A 14,672-nucleotide genomic window follows, 5' to 3' on the forward strand; every position below is an offset into this window, starting at 1 on the left:
TGTTTCAAAACAGATTTCCTTTGAAAACTGCTAGGACAAGAATCAATCCTTTGTAAGTGGGCAGGACATTATGACTGTGGAACCCTGAAAATATCTCTTAGTTTGATTTTTTTTTACTGGAAAAGAAGATGAGGGGCCCTGAATCAGAGAGAAGGTTTTGATTTTCCTTGTCTGTGGTTTAGACTTAAACTAAAGAATGCTCTCCTGGCTTTCCTGAGCCCCTTCTTTCCACTGTTGGGCACCTGGCCCTGCCCATGGAAGGAGCCATCTGGGTGTATCAGGGAAGGTCAATATTCATAATCCTGTGGCCAGGTGCTCTGTACAATTAAGAAACATGGCTTCTCCATGGGAACCCTCTGTTCTCCAAGGGTCGGAGTCCTGGTTTGTGTCCTGAGGCTGCTTCACACATTCATGCTTTTAGCTCCTTCGGTGTAACTCTTTGCTGGTTAAAACTTGGCACATTCAATATCTCCATTTGAGTAATTCATTTGTTTTGAATTTGAAACCATCTGAAAAATACAACATGGTGTTAAAATGTGTGTGTGTGTGAGTATTTGAAAGAGCATATGGGAAAATCCCTTTTCCTTAGCTATTTATAACCCTTCTTAGGCATTAAAAGCAAAATGGCCATAACTCTCACCCATCCAAAAATGTGCTGAGTACAGCATTTTCTTATTTTATGCACCTCTTTGCTCTTAAGTGCTCACTGTTTGGATTTCTAATCTGATAACTTCATTTAAAAATCAAGTTTTACTGGAATTTCATACTTGTCAGAGCTTTTTCTTTGTCCGGGTGCTTCACCTCTGCGGCTGCTCCTCCCCCTCAATACAGACAAGGGTGATACTGGCTGCCTGCAGCACTGCAAGCTCCTGTCAGGGAAGCTGGTTGTCATGTGACAAGGGCCACCCATATATAGGTCTCCAGAAGACCCTAACACCACCGAAGAAATGGGCCATTCAGTCTTCTACCTTCTGGTACCTGGTTGTCCCTCTAACTTCATCCCCTGCCACTTGGCAGGATGTGGTACCCAGAAAGTGCTCTATAAATGCTTGTCGAATTAATGTTCCCATCTCTAACTTCTGCTCTTTCTGCAACCCAGGTCCTTAAGATTTTCCAGTTATATCATGGTCTGTCATGGGTATGAGTCTTTTTTTTTTTCTAAAGATTTAATTTATTTATTTTGAAAGAGAGAGAGAGAGAGCAAAGGCAGAGAGAGAGAGAGAGAATCTCAAGCAGACCACATGCTAAGCCCTGCTATCACAACCTGAGCAGAAATCAAGAGTCAGTTGCTCAACCAACTAAGGGTATGAATCTTTGAATAATTGCTTTGGTCTTCCCAGTTTGCTTTAAGAATGCATATTTTCTAGTTTCATGATGGTGAGTTAGGACCATATGTTTAACTTTGAAATGAAGAAATTTTAAAAAGTCTGCAAAGGTATTAGAGGAATGAAAATGATGCTGTAAATTGTCCTGAGATACAGGAAGTTTGGAGTGATAGGAAGCTAATGGCATTGGAGTCCATAATTTCCAAATTTCCAGGATTCAGCACCAGGAGGGAAGGATCACCCAGTTTAGAGTGGCAGGGCCAGGAGTGCTCCAGTCCATGCAGAAAGCATGGCTGGAAGGAAGGATCTTGGGGACCCTGCTAATGTGCTGGTGAGCTTCTCTGACCATGAGAGAAGGAAGATGTGCCCACAGGATTTGAGCCTGAGTAATCAGGGGCATAGGGAACTTCCTCTGACTCCAAACTAAGGAAATACCAACCGAATGACTCAGCCATGCAGTGAAATCCTAATTCTAGAATTTGAGGCAGAATGAACTCGGTCTATATCTTTGCAATGGGAAGGATGATCAAAATCTACTATTAAGTGGGAAAAAATGAGTCAAAAATTGTATATAGTGGGTGTGTGTGCGTGAATGGACACGTGCACACACACACACACACACAAACACACACATTCTTTGAGGAATAATCATCCCCACACTGATATGAGTTCAGGCTTTTAAATGGACATCTTATTAGATGTTATCTTATTCCTCATTCCATGTGATAGTCCAGTCCCTGGTTACTGAGTGGCTGGCTGATTCTATTGCCCTGGTGGTCTGTGTTCCAGAAAACCAACCTCCAGTCTCCTGCCATACATTCTATATCCCCATTTCCCTTCCAGGGAGGTTCCATTTCTGCTCTGCAGTCTATCTGATTGCTAGATAGACTATAGTCTCTTCAAGGAATCAGTATATTCTTTGTGAGATATGTGAATTCCATTGAACAGGGCTTGATACAAACAATTGTCTAACAATTGTCTCTGTGGAGACATGGACCCGATTGATTGATAACTTTCTTTCTTTCTTTCTTTCTTTCTTTCTTTCTTTCTTTCTTTCTTTCTTTCTTTCTTTGATAACTGACTTTCAAGTAATGTATTGATTGTGTCAGTGGAGGCCTCTGGGGTTTTCCCACTTCTTAGGGACCTGCAGAAAGACAGTTGAATTTTCTTCTAAGATCAAGAGGGAGCCAATCTTAGCTGCCATGTTCCTGACTTCTTCCTCCTGGCCTCTATATAACCCCTGGACTGTACTGGTATAGGGACCAGGAAGGCAGTCCAGCCTTTCTGTTCTGGACCACAAGGGATACCAGGCCCTGAGGACTCAACCTGAGGTTCTAAAAATACCCTGGGGAAACTGGCACCCAGCCAGCTGTTTGCCTGACTTGGCTGCAGGCCCAGATTGCCTTTGAGGTATTTAGAAAGCACAGCAGGAACGCCTCTGACATGGCCCCACATGTGGGAAAATAAAATGCATCAATTTTCAGGAACAATTCTGAGTGTCACTCAAGTGGCCTCAATAAAAAGTATACTGGTCTGTCCCTAGAGAGTCTCCCACCCTTAAGTACCTTTAGGACAACTGAAAACTTCCTAGGAGCCTGAGGGGAATCAGGAAGTACTGCCCAGAGGACATAGGAACAACCGGACAGGCTCCCGGTTCTGTTTCTTCTATAAGGAAAACAAACACAAAGGAGAATTCACACCATCCTAAGATAATAACAATATTCTAGAACCCATATTCCATGTATATTTTTAAGCGTATGTATACAAGTCTAGAGAAAGATATATGTCTATCTATCCAACCCATCCATCTATTCATACATGTATGTATATGTTTGTGTATATGTGCATGTGCAAATATATACCCTATGATTTTATGTAAATGGTTACAGCTCATCTTCATAGCCACTCTGCCAAGTGTCCTTATGCTTATCCTAATGAAAACAAACAAAGCAAATTGAAGCTAAGAGAGCTTAAGTGACTTGTACCGTCCACAAAACTGCTAATGTTTGAATGGGGCTTTGAAGCCAGGGAAAGAGCTATCCAAATTCAACCACTTTTCCTATAGCACTAAAGCTCCCTTGTTTGTCTACAAGGGTCCTCAGGTTATCAGAGCTAAGGAAGACTGTGAACAGGGGTGGGGACTAAGAAGACACACCAGGCTCTACGGCTACAGCATTCAACTTGATTGTGATTGATTTCATCTATACTTGATATTTCCTTATGATCCATGGCTTTGTTTATATATTCTTTCTAAGTTTTTGTTTAGTCGTTTATTTTTAAATTCCCAAATAGGTGTGCAATGTATTTATTAATCATTTTCTTCTTATTTTAAAAGACTATGGATTTGTTGTATAAATAATGGATGTAGCCAGGTTTGAACCTCAAACATTAAAAATTAGCTAAAGCTTTCCTCAACTATCAGTATCAATCTCTGCCTCCTCCACAGAGACAATTGTTAGAGTTTTGTGTGTTCCCTTCCAGATTTTTTAAATACCAATACAGAATTTTATATTGTGGCTGGTTCAGTTATTTTTAGTTAGTCTTTTAAAGCTATAAAAATATCCAAGTCAAAACAATATCTTTGAATATGGTTTTATTTTTTTATTTATGATAGTCACAGAGAGAGAGAGAGAGAGAGAGAGAGAGAGAGGCAGAGACACAGGCAGAGGGAGAAGCAGGCTCCATGCACCAGGAGCCTGATGTGGGATTCGATCCCGGGTCTCCAGGATCATGCCCTGGGCCAAAGGCAGGCGCCAAACCGCTGCGCCACCCAGGGATCCCTGAATATGGTTTTAGATGTAGAACACAGGTATTGACAGGAAAGAATTTCCTTTTCATTGAATTATAGGTAATATATCCTATATGTAATTTCCTCTTTGGTTCAGGGACAGCTTACAGTTTTTGCATTTTCAAATGGATATTTTTATTATCTTTTGGTAGTATTTGGTTCTATTCAGTAATGATTATAAACATGCTTGTGCATCCCCTGCTTCTGGAAATTCATTGGGTATTTGTAGCTCATTATATAGTTTGCTTTTTAAAAAGGTTTTAAGAGTATTTCCATAAAGGTTTCTTTTATTCTTTTATCTTACTCCTGGGATGTTTGGTATGAAGAGGTTAATAACTATCATACATATGGAGCTTATCTTTTATTATTGCTGCTTTATCATTAACTGTCTCCACTTAAAGTTTTTGCCCTTGAGTTTCACTTTATCTGGTTTGTGAAACAGACTAACTCTGTTTCTCTTGTGTTATAGTCTACTTACTATTGCCCACTCCTCATTTTCATCCCACCTCTATCATGTTTTTTTTTTTTATTTTGTGCATTTTTTAACTTTTGAAATAATTATAAATTCAGGAGTTGCAAAGATAATACAGTTAGGTTCTTTGAACCCTTCATCCAGTGTCCCAATATGGTTACATCTTACCTAACTAATATTAGGAAACTGACGTTGGTACAATATTTGTGTATATTTGATGCCATTTTGTCACATGTGTAGGTTCATGGAACCACCAGATCATTCAAGATACACCTATGTCATTATCACAAACATCACCCTCATGCTGAAACCCTCTTGTCATCTATTCCCCTCTGTCCCACCATTTCTAACCTCTGGCAACCACTAAGTATTTTCCATTTCTCTAATTTTGCTAGTTCAATAATGTTATATAAATGCAATCATACAGCATATGCATTTTGGTGTTCATGTTGTTTCTCAATGCTCTTGATATCCATCTGCATCTCTGTCTGTGTATCATTAGTTCATTCTTCTTCTTTCCCTTTTTTTGTTTTTTTTTTTTCTGAGTGGTATCCCATGGAATGGGTGCTCCACATTTTGTTTGACCCTTTACTGGTTGAAGGACATTTGGGGTGTTTCCAGTTTTTTTTTTAATTTTTATTTTTTAATAAATTAATTTTTATTGGTGTTCAATTTACCAACATACAGGATAACACCCAGTGCTCATCCCGTCAAGTGTCCCCCTCAGTGCCCGTCACCCATTCACCCTCACCCCCCGCCCTCCTCCCCTTCCACCACCCCTAGTTCGTTTCCCAGAGTTAGGAGTCTTTATGTTCTGTGTCCCTTTCTGATATTTCCCACACATTTCTTCTCCCTTCCCTTATATTCCCTTTCACTATTATTCATATTCCCCAAATGAATGAGAACATACACTGTTTGTCCTTCTCCGATTGACTTACTTCACTCAGCATAATACCCTCCAGTTTCCAGTTTTTGACTATCCCAAATAAAGCTGTTATGAACAATCACGTATAGTTTTTGTGTGGACATCAGTTTTCATTTCATTGGGATAAATGCTTGGGAGTAATAAAATGACTGTGTTATATGGTAATAATATGTTTAGTTTTTAAAATATCTTGTCTTTTACCTATTTTCTAACTGGAATTTTAAAAATTACCATTACTGTTGTGTTTTCAGAGTTCTTTATAAATTCTAAATATGAAACCTTTGCCAGATACATGATTTGGAAACAGTTTCTCCAAACCTGTCACTTGTCTTTTCATCCTCTTAACAGGATTTTTCTTTTACAGAGAAAAGGTATTTAATTTTGATGAAGTAGAGTTTATTGATTTTTTTTCTTTTTTGGATCATGCTTTTGGTGTCAGGTCTGAGAAATCTTCACCAAGCTCTAGACACTGATCTTTTCCCTAATTACCTTCTAGACATTTTATGGTTTTAGATTTCCATTTAAATCTATTATGCAAAAAATAATTTAAAAATAATCAATCAATCAATCAATCAATCAATGATGGATTTTGAGTTAAATTTGTGTAAGGAATGAGGTTAACTTGAGGTTCATTTTTTTTGCCTGTGGCTGTCCAATTGCTCCAGCCCCATTTGTTGCAGACTCTCCTCCCTCCATTGAGCTGCTTTTCATTTTGTCAGAAACGTGGTATTTTATTCTGTGAGCTGGTCTTTTGGCTTTTTATCTTGTTCCATTGATCTCTGTGTCTATCCCTCTGAAAGTAAAACATAGTCTTGACTAATAAAATAAAACTCTATCATATGTAAATTCTCCCACTATATTCTTTGCTTTTTAAAAAGATTTTATTTATTTATTCAAGAGAGACACAGAAAGAGAGGCAGAGACACAGACAGAGGGAGGAGAAGTAGGCTCCATGCAAGGGGTCCGATGTGGGGCTTGATCCCGGAAACTGGGACCAGGCCCTGAGCCAAAGGCAGATGCTCAACTGCTGAGGCTCCCAGGCATCCCTATTCTTTGTTTTTAAAATTGTTATTTTAGCTCCTTTCCATTCCTTATACATTTTTAAGTATGTTTGTCTATAGCTATGAAAATTCTTGCTGGAATTTGGATAGGTATTTCATTAACCTTGCCTAGCAATTTGGAGAAAATTGACATCTTAACTAGGAGTCTCTCAATCTCTCAATGAACACAGTATGTCTCTCCATTTATTTAGATCAGCTTTTATTTTTTTCAGTTGTGTTTTACAGTTTTCAGAATACAAGTCCTGCACATGTTTTGCTGATTTACATAGAAGTATCTCATTTTAGGGAAGGGCTATTGTAAATTGTATTGTATTTATGATTTTGGTTTCCATATGTTCATTGCCAGCATATAAAAATACAGTTGATTTTTGTGCTGATGTTGTGTGTTGTCTTTTTTTTTTTTCTTGTGACCTTGCTGAACTCACTTATTCTAGGGTTGCTGGATTGATTGATTGATACTATGCTTAGACCATTTACATTTATAGTAATTATTAATGTATTAGGGCTTAGTCTGCCATTTTATTTTTTGTTTTCTGATAGTTCTATTTTTTGTTTTTCTTTTATTTACTTCCTGTGGGTGACTTGAACATTTTAAAAATTCCAGTTTGACCTCCATGGTGCTTTTTTTTGTGTATCTTCTTATATAGAGGGTTTTTTTTTTTTTTTTTTTTGTGATTGCTTGGGCCTTATATGATTTTTCGGTCTAGATGTTGAAATTTTAGTGGTTTAAATGAAAAAATAGAGACTTTTTCCCTCTTTATAGTCTTTTACCATAATTACGTACATTGAGAACTGCATAAGATAGCTATCATTACAAATTTTGCTTTGTCAATAATTTAAGAAATTCAAGAAGAGAAGGAAAGTATATTCTGCTCATTCATATTTTTGCTCTTTCTGTTTTTTCTTCCTGATGTTCCCATATTCTTTCCTTTATCGTTTTCTTTGTGTTTAGTGAAATGTGTTGGTTTATTTTTTATGGAAGATCTGCAGGTGATATATTCTCATAGTTTTCTTTATCCAAGAATGTCTTGATTTCTCTTTCTTCCTGAAAGGTATTTTCACATTTTACAGCTCAGAATTCATGGTTCTTTCCTTTCAGTTCTTGGAAAATATGTCACTTTCCTCTGGCCTTGATGAGGCCTTCTGATGAGAAACCCACTACTCATTTGAATTGCTTTTTATTCTATAGCTAACTGATCCTTTCTCTCTGGCTGCTCTTAGAACTTTAGTTTTTGGTTTTCAGAAATTTGACTGTGGTATATCTTGTTGTGGATTTCTTTGGCTTTATTTTATTTGAGGTTTGTTCAGCTTCTTGGATATGTAATTTTATCTGTTTTTCTCAAAATTGGGGAAATTTTCTTCCATTTTTCTTAGAATAATTTTTCAAACCTACTCACTTTCTCCCCTCCTTCTGGGACCCTAATGACATCAATATTAGCTCTTTAGCTATAATCCCACATGTCCCTAGGTCTCTTTCCATATTTTTTCAATGTATTTTCTTCCTGTTGTTTACACTGGATAATTTCTACTTTATTTTCATGTTCATTGATTTTTCTCCTCTATCTTTTGCATTTTGTTGTTTGAGACCATATATTTTGTATTTTCATTTCGGCTTTTGTGTTTTTTTACTGATAAATTTTCCATTTTGTTTTTTATATCTTCAGGGGTTTTTGCTGAAGCTTAAATTTTATTTTCATTTGTTTCAAACTCATTGTGATTGCTATTTGAAGCATTTTTATGATGCCTTCTCTGAAATTCTTGTCAGAATCTCAATTCTGTGTTATCTTGATGTTGGTGTTTATCGTCTTTTCTCACTCAGGTTGAGGTCTTCTCAGATCTTGGTATATTTGAATCCTGAGCACTTTAGATAATATGTTATGAGACTCTACATATTTGTTAAGTTTTGTGTTTTTGGAAGCCTCCTCTGATACTATCCCAGCCATGAGTGGGAAGGATGCCTCAATACTGCAGGTTGGGCACTGAAGTCCAGGCTTCTGACATGGTGTCCACTGACACTAGAGTGGGGACAAGCTCAAACTGCTCAGTGAAGATGAAATTCCAGGCTGCTCTACTTTGTCACCATGCTTAGGGGGAATCTTTTTTTTTTTTTTTAAGATTTTATTTATTTATTCATGAGAGAGAGAGAGAGAGAGAGAGAGAGAGAGAGAGGCAGAGACTCAGGCAGAGAGAGAAGCAGGCTCCATGCAGGGAGCCTGATGTGGGACTCGATCCTGGGTCTCTAGGATCAGGCCCTGGGCTGAAGGCGTCTCTAAACCACTGAGCCACTCGGGCTGCCCATTTTAGGGGGAATCTTATTCTAACCCCCGTGACAGTAGAAGTGTAGGCTCTCCACTCAACTTTTGCTGGTAGGGATGAAGTGGGGTCTGCAGCTTTTTCTGTGGTTTTTGGCTGGAATAGAATGATTGCAGTGACAAACTTTTCTGTCTTGTGAGGCTGCTCCAATTCTGGCCCTTTGGCTATAGAAAATAGGCTATTTTTATTGGTACCTGTTGGCATTTCCAGGTTGCTACCTTCTCTAGTACCAAAGAACTCTCTATCATAGCATTTTTTGGGTTCTAGAGTTGCTAGCCAGTCTTCCTTTTTCTCTTTACTTTTCAATCTTCTTATGTTTGTTTTATAATGTTCAGGTTTTTTAGACTATACTCAGTAGGAGGAATGAGTATAAATATATCTACTCCATCATTGTGGAAGTAGTTCTGTCATTTTGGGTTTGTTTGGTTTTTGTTTCTGCTTTTGTTTTCTTGTCATTTTGTTTTTCATGTATTTCTTCAAGGTAGTTTACTACTCAATTTTAATTTTATCCCATCCCATGTCTTTACATGATACAGAGCATAATACAGAGCAATTAATTTCTTCCATTTTGCTTACTATTTTTCACTTGTAGTGATGGTTTTTCTTTAGTTTGTTGATTAGATTAGGTAAATTTTATTTCTCTTTCCTGTGCTAATTTGGATATTCTATTATGCATCTCTAGCTGCACTTAAAATGGCTTCTTTTTTCAAGATTTTGTTTATTTATTCATGAGACACACACACACACACAGAGAGAGAGAGAGAGAGAGAGAGAGAGAGAGAGAGAGAGAGAGGCAGAGACACAGGCAGAGGGAGAAGCAGGCTCCATGCAAGGAGCCTGATGTGGGACTCGATCCTGGGTCTCCAGGATCACGCCCTGGGCTGAAGGTGGCGCTAACCCTCTGAGCCACCCGGGCTGCCCAGAATGGCTTCTTATCTTAAGTCATCCACAGCTAGTAAGTGCAGAATTCTATTTCTCTTCTGTGAATCTTCTGACATCCAGGGGCAATTTCATATTTGAAACACAGAGCTGTGGCTTCTCAGTCAGGTTTTTGAAGGAGGTCCACATTCTATGCCTCTCTGAAAGAACATCAGAAAGCTAAGTTGTGGAAGCCAGCAAAAAAGATGAATCATGTTAATTGTAGGGGCATCTGAATAGAGCTGTCTTATCTAGGCATGATGTCAATCCCTATAAGTTAAAGCAATGACAGCACTAAAACCTCACACCATAGTCATCTAATTCTGTTCTATATTAAATAAACCCTCTGGTCACAGCCCAAGGGGATCCTGGAGAGGCCCCTTTGGATACAGAACATAATTTCAAAGAAGACTCTTTGGCCTCAAGCTGGTTTTTCTTAAAAGGTGACATGAGGGCATGACCTAGAATCTTAAAGAGTCTCAAGTGTCTGTCTTTTGGGGAGATGCCTTCCTTATCCATCATAACAGTTGGTGGATGAAAATGGAGTGCTGGGGCCTGGAGCCACCTGATTAACATTGAGTTAATCGTCTCCACCTGGTACTTGTCTGTCATTCCTGCTGTCTTCCAAAGATCCCTTATATTTAGACCATAGTTGGTGAAGAAAAACAAGGAGTTGTGGCAATTTATTTATTATTATTTATTTATTTATTTATTATTTATTCTTTATTATTATTTTTTAAATTTTTGAGTTGTGGCAATTTCTAACTTTATTTTTCCTGAAGCAGCAACACCTCTCAGAAGGCTGTGCCCCACAAGTCCAAGTTTTTACTCACGTTAGGTCAGATGCAGGAGGTTGAATTAGCTGTGTGAGTACCCCATCTGACTGAACACTTGCTGAGCCTTCCTATGCCTCAGTATTATTACCCAGGAGGATTTGTTGTCAGCGATCCCTGATTAAGAAATCACATGGAAATGTATCCCAGCTTTGACAAGGCATCCATGAATCTGTCCTGTTGGTTTGACACAGTGATCATCTTCCTGTTGGAAGCTAACACACAAGAGAGTATTATCAGAGTGTGTCTTAAATACAGTGAATCTGGTTAATTTCCATGGAGTCCTTCTTTCAAATAGAAATATCTCACTTATCCATATAATATTAGGTTCCTGAAGAATTTTAGAATCTTAATGTTTTATGGTAGCAGAGCTCTCAGGAACTTGAGAGAGGCCAGCCCTACTATTTCTTTTCTTTTCTTTTTAATTTTAATTTTTTTTCAGCCCTCCTATTTCACAGTGGAAAATCTGAGGCCCAGTGTGGCCAAGACTGGCCCAGGATCTCCTGCCCCCTGCCCAGAGCTCTTTCCTCCACACCCAGGAAATCACTGGCCTTTTGGTACTAGCTGGCTGATCACAGAGCTTTGATGGGAGATGCTCACATTGGCGGATGAGAACAAGGCAGTTTCACATCAAGAAAAATGACATTTTCCTCTGTCCTGTCCTTTCCCTCTGAGCTTAGCCTCACACTCTGCTTTGTCCATGATCAGAACTTTATCCATGGGACCATTATATGGGTTTTCATTCAGTGACTCAGCACACCGTTGTTGATTATTTGCTCATTCTTCTTTATCCCTCCCTTCCTCCCACAATTTTTTTTAAAGCTCCTGAGGGCTAGAAATGCAGCAATGAACAACACAGACCGAACTCCCTTCCTCAAGGAGATTCACATTCTACTTTTGGAAGACATAGTATAAAGATACGAATGAGGACAATGTAATGTGTGTCAGATGGTAGTGAGTGTTAGAAAAGTAATCAGGGAAAAGAGATAAGGAGGGCTGGGGAAAGTGCTCACTGAGAAGGTGATATGTGAGCAAAGAACAGAAGGAGGTGAAATGGAAAGTCTGAAGGACAGCCAGACAAAAAGTATACAGGTGAAGCAGCCAGCATCAATAACCTGAGCTGGGGGTATTCTTGGGATATCAGCAAGGAGACTATTGTGTGTGGGGACAAGTGAGCAAGGAGCAGAGAGGTAGAACAGAAGGGAGAGAGGTGATGGGATGGGGCTTGGGGACCGAGTGGCAAAGGCTGGTTGGTTATGTAAGCCTTACAAGAAACTCTAAGGATTTTGACTTAAAAATATATATTTTATTTATTTATTTGCGAGGGAGAGTAAGAGAAAGCACAAGAAGGGAATAGAGGAAGAGAGAGAAGCAGGCTCCCCACTGAACAGGGAGCCTGATGCAGGATTGGCTCCTGGAATCATGACCTGAGCCAAAAGCAGACACTTAATTGACTGAGCCACCCAGGCACCCCAGATTTCAACTTTTATCCTGCTTCTAATGAGGAGTCATTGAATAAGGAGTGTCATGTGGGTTTTTGTTTTAACAAGTTTACTCTGGCTGCTGTGTGGAGTGTACAGTAGATGGCCAAGAGCAGAAGCAGGGATATCATTTAAGAAACTATTACAGAAATCCAGGTAAAGGTGGTGGTGTCTGAACCAGGGAGGAAGTGATGACAAGTGGTCAGGTGCTGGATCTATTTTGGAAATAGAAACGAGAGTCCATGTTGATGGATTATGTGAAGCATAAAACAGAGGAGTAAAAGATGACTCTGAGAGTTGGCTAAGTGAGTTGAAACTCCTGTTATAAAATAATAAAATTCAGGGTACAGCTGGCAACTGATACATCCTGTTTTAAAAATCTGGATTTATAGCTTTTCTAGAACAACTTGTAGACTGATATTGATGGATCCAAATTCATACATGGCAATAATTTACTGGAGGTAATTGATATTCTCTTCATGAATGGGGCAAGTGCTTTCCAATTTGCCACCGTCCCCCCCACCCCTTAATGTTATACCCATCTACTTCGCTTTTTATATTTCTAAATTGCCTGCCTGATCCTTGTTGTCATTTGATTTTGTAGATTGTGTGTCCCAGGTGCTGTATTAGACACTTCACATGAACTTATACATATACTCACTGGTGAGAACCCTGACTCTCACTTGTGTTTCTAAGGCCACACCAGCAGGAGTGGTCATGGTAATGTAAAGATTTTGTCCTTCCCACTTTGCAGAAGCTCCAGTCCCCTTCATCTCTTTCCCCACAGTTCTGGGATACATGTGCATTTTCTGGATTACTGTGTTGTATCTGCCTTTTCCTATCTCTCTTATGCCTGCAGCTGGGGCCTGTCATATGTCCCATTGTGTTGATCGGCTGGAATCACTGTTGCTCACACCTTGTGCATTCAGTTAGGACTGGGCCCTTTTGTCAAGTCCCTAAATCATTCCAAGTTGATTTCCATCATCTTTTCCTTAGGATGAGGCCTATCCCAGGATGTTCCTTGCTTCTTCTTCTAGACAGTCCCTGACGGTCCCTTCTCTGTAGTCCTCCAGAGGTGCCAAGGCTGTCATGGAACAAATGCAGCACAGGCTGGAGCTGAGACCCTGCTGTATGACCTTTTGTTCTGCAAATGGAAACAATGGAAAATTAACAATGAAAATACAAATCTTTATAAGAGCTAATAGATTATAGTTATATACTTTGAACCTCAGTATCTCAGTAAATGAACATTTCACCACAGTGCTTATCAGAGGTCTAGTTCCATAAGATATTCCTGGAAAAAGTGCTTCTTTACCAAGTAATTATAGCTGCTACTTGGAGACCTAGGAAGCACATCAGTATACTTGAGCTCAGTGAGCCCTGTCTATTATCTTGACTCAATCCAGCTTGTCCCTGAGTTATAGACTGCTTTCATCGTGGAATACCTTAAGAACACATTTTGGAAACATGTTTTGTATATTCAAGACAACCCTGGAAAAAACACTTAGACTTTGAAAGGTGAAGTTTTTCTCTCCCAAGAGCCAGAATATGTGTGAAAGTGTGAAAAATAACCCCCATCTCCAGCTCCAAATCTGGTTCTTTTGCCAGGATATCATATTATCAGTTCATTCTGAAAAGTTTCTGCTCCCTTAACATACATATTTCCACCAGTAACAACTCACTTTGGCAGTGGTTCTCAGGGGGCTGCAGGAATATTTTTATAAGTTCCCTGATCCTTGTCTAAAAACTGGCATAACTATATTTATAGTTCTATTTGCCTCAAAGTCACTTTACTATTATTACATGTTACATGTGTTATATGTAGCATCAGTAGTTATCACACTTGAATCAATAACTTTTACTTACTTCTTATTTTATTGTTAAGAATGATATGTGCCGATAAGATAAGCACTGTTGGTAAATTGAATTTAACTAAAATAAAATAAAAATAATGATTTGTGCTTCTTAAAAAGAATTTAGGGAAAAGTTGAAAAAGAGTGAAGGAAAAAATTACTTCAACATAGAAATAACGTAGTTAATATGGCAGTGGTAATTGGGGACATACATGTTCACGTCCATGTATGCATGCTATCGGGATAATGCACTATCTGTGTTTATGTCATGACTTCCCCTTAGTTTGCCATCATGATAGTGACTATATTCACATCTCATTATACACTCTTTGAGAGCATGCTTCGCATGGCTCATGATGCTCCCTCTTCTGAATGTGCCATTTTTTAACTTAGCGATTTGTGACAGTTATGCCATGGGTTCTCTGTGCTACTTCTTCTCTCTAGGCACTAGGGTAATCTGTGTTTCCAGGTCTCCTTTGCAGTGTGATTGGACCACCAAGTTGAATTCTGAACAATAGGATGTGGGTAGAAATGAGGATGCCACCTCTATACCTGGCATAGTGCTCGAGACTTATCAGTGATGATAGATGGCAGGTGGCAGATGGAAATAGCCTAGATCAGAAAGTCACTGCTTGGGAAGAAAGCTGCCTGAAGATGTCCAACCTACACCAGACTCTGAGTGAGAAGCAAACCTTAGTTTTGT

Source organism: Nyctereutes procyonoides, unplaced genomic scaffold (genome assembly GCF_905146905.1).
Source record: "Nyctereutes procyonoides isolate TBG_1078 unplaced genomic scaffold, NYPRO_anot_genome, whole genome shotgun sequence".
NCBI lineage: Eukaryota > Metazoa > Chordata > Mammalia > Carnivora > Canidae > Nyctereutes > Nyctereutes procyonoides.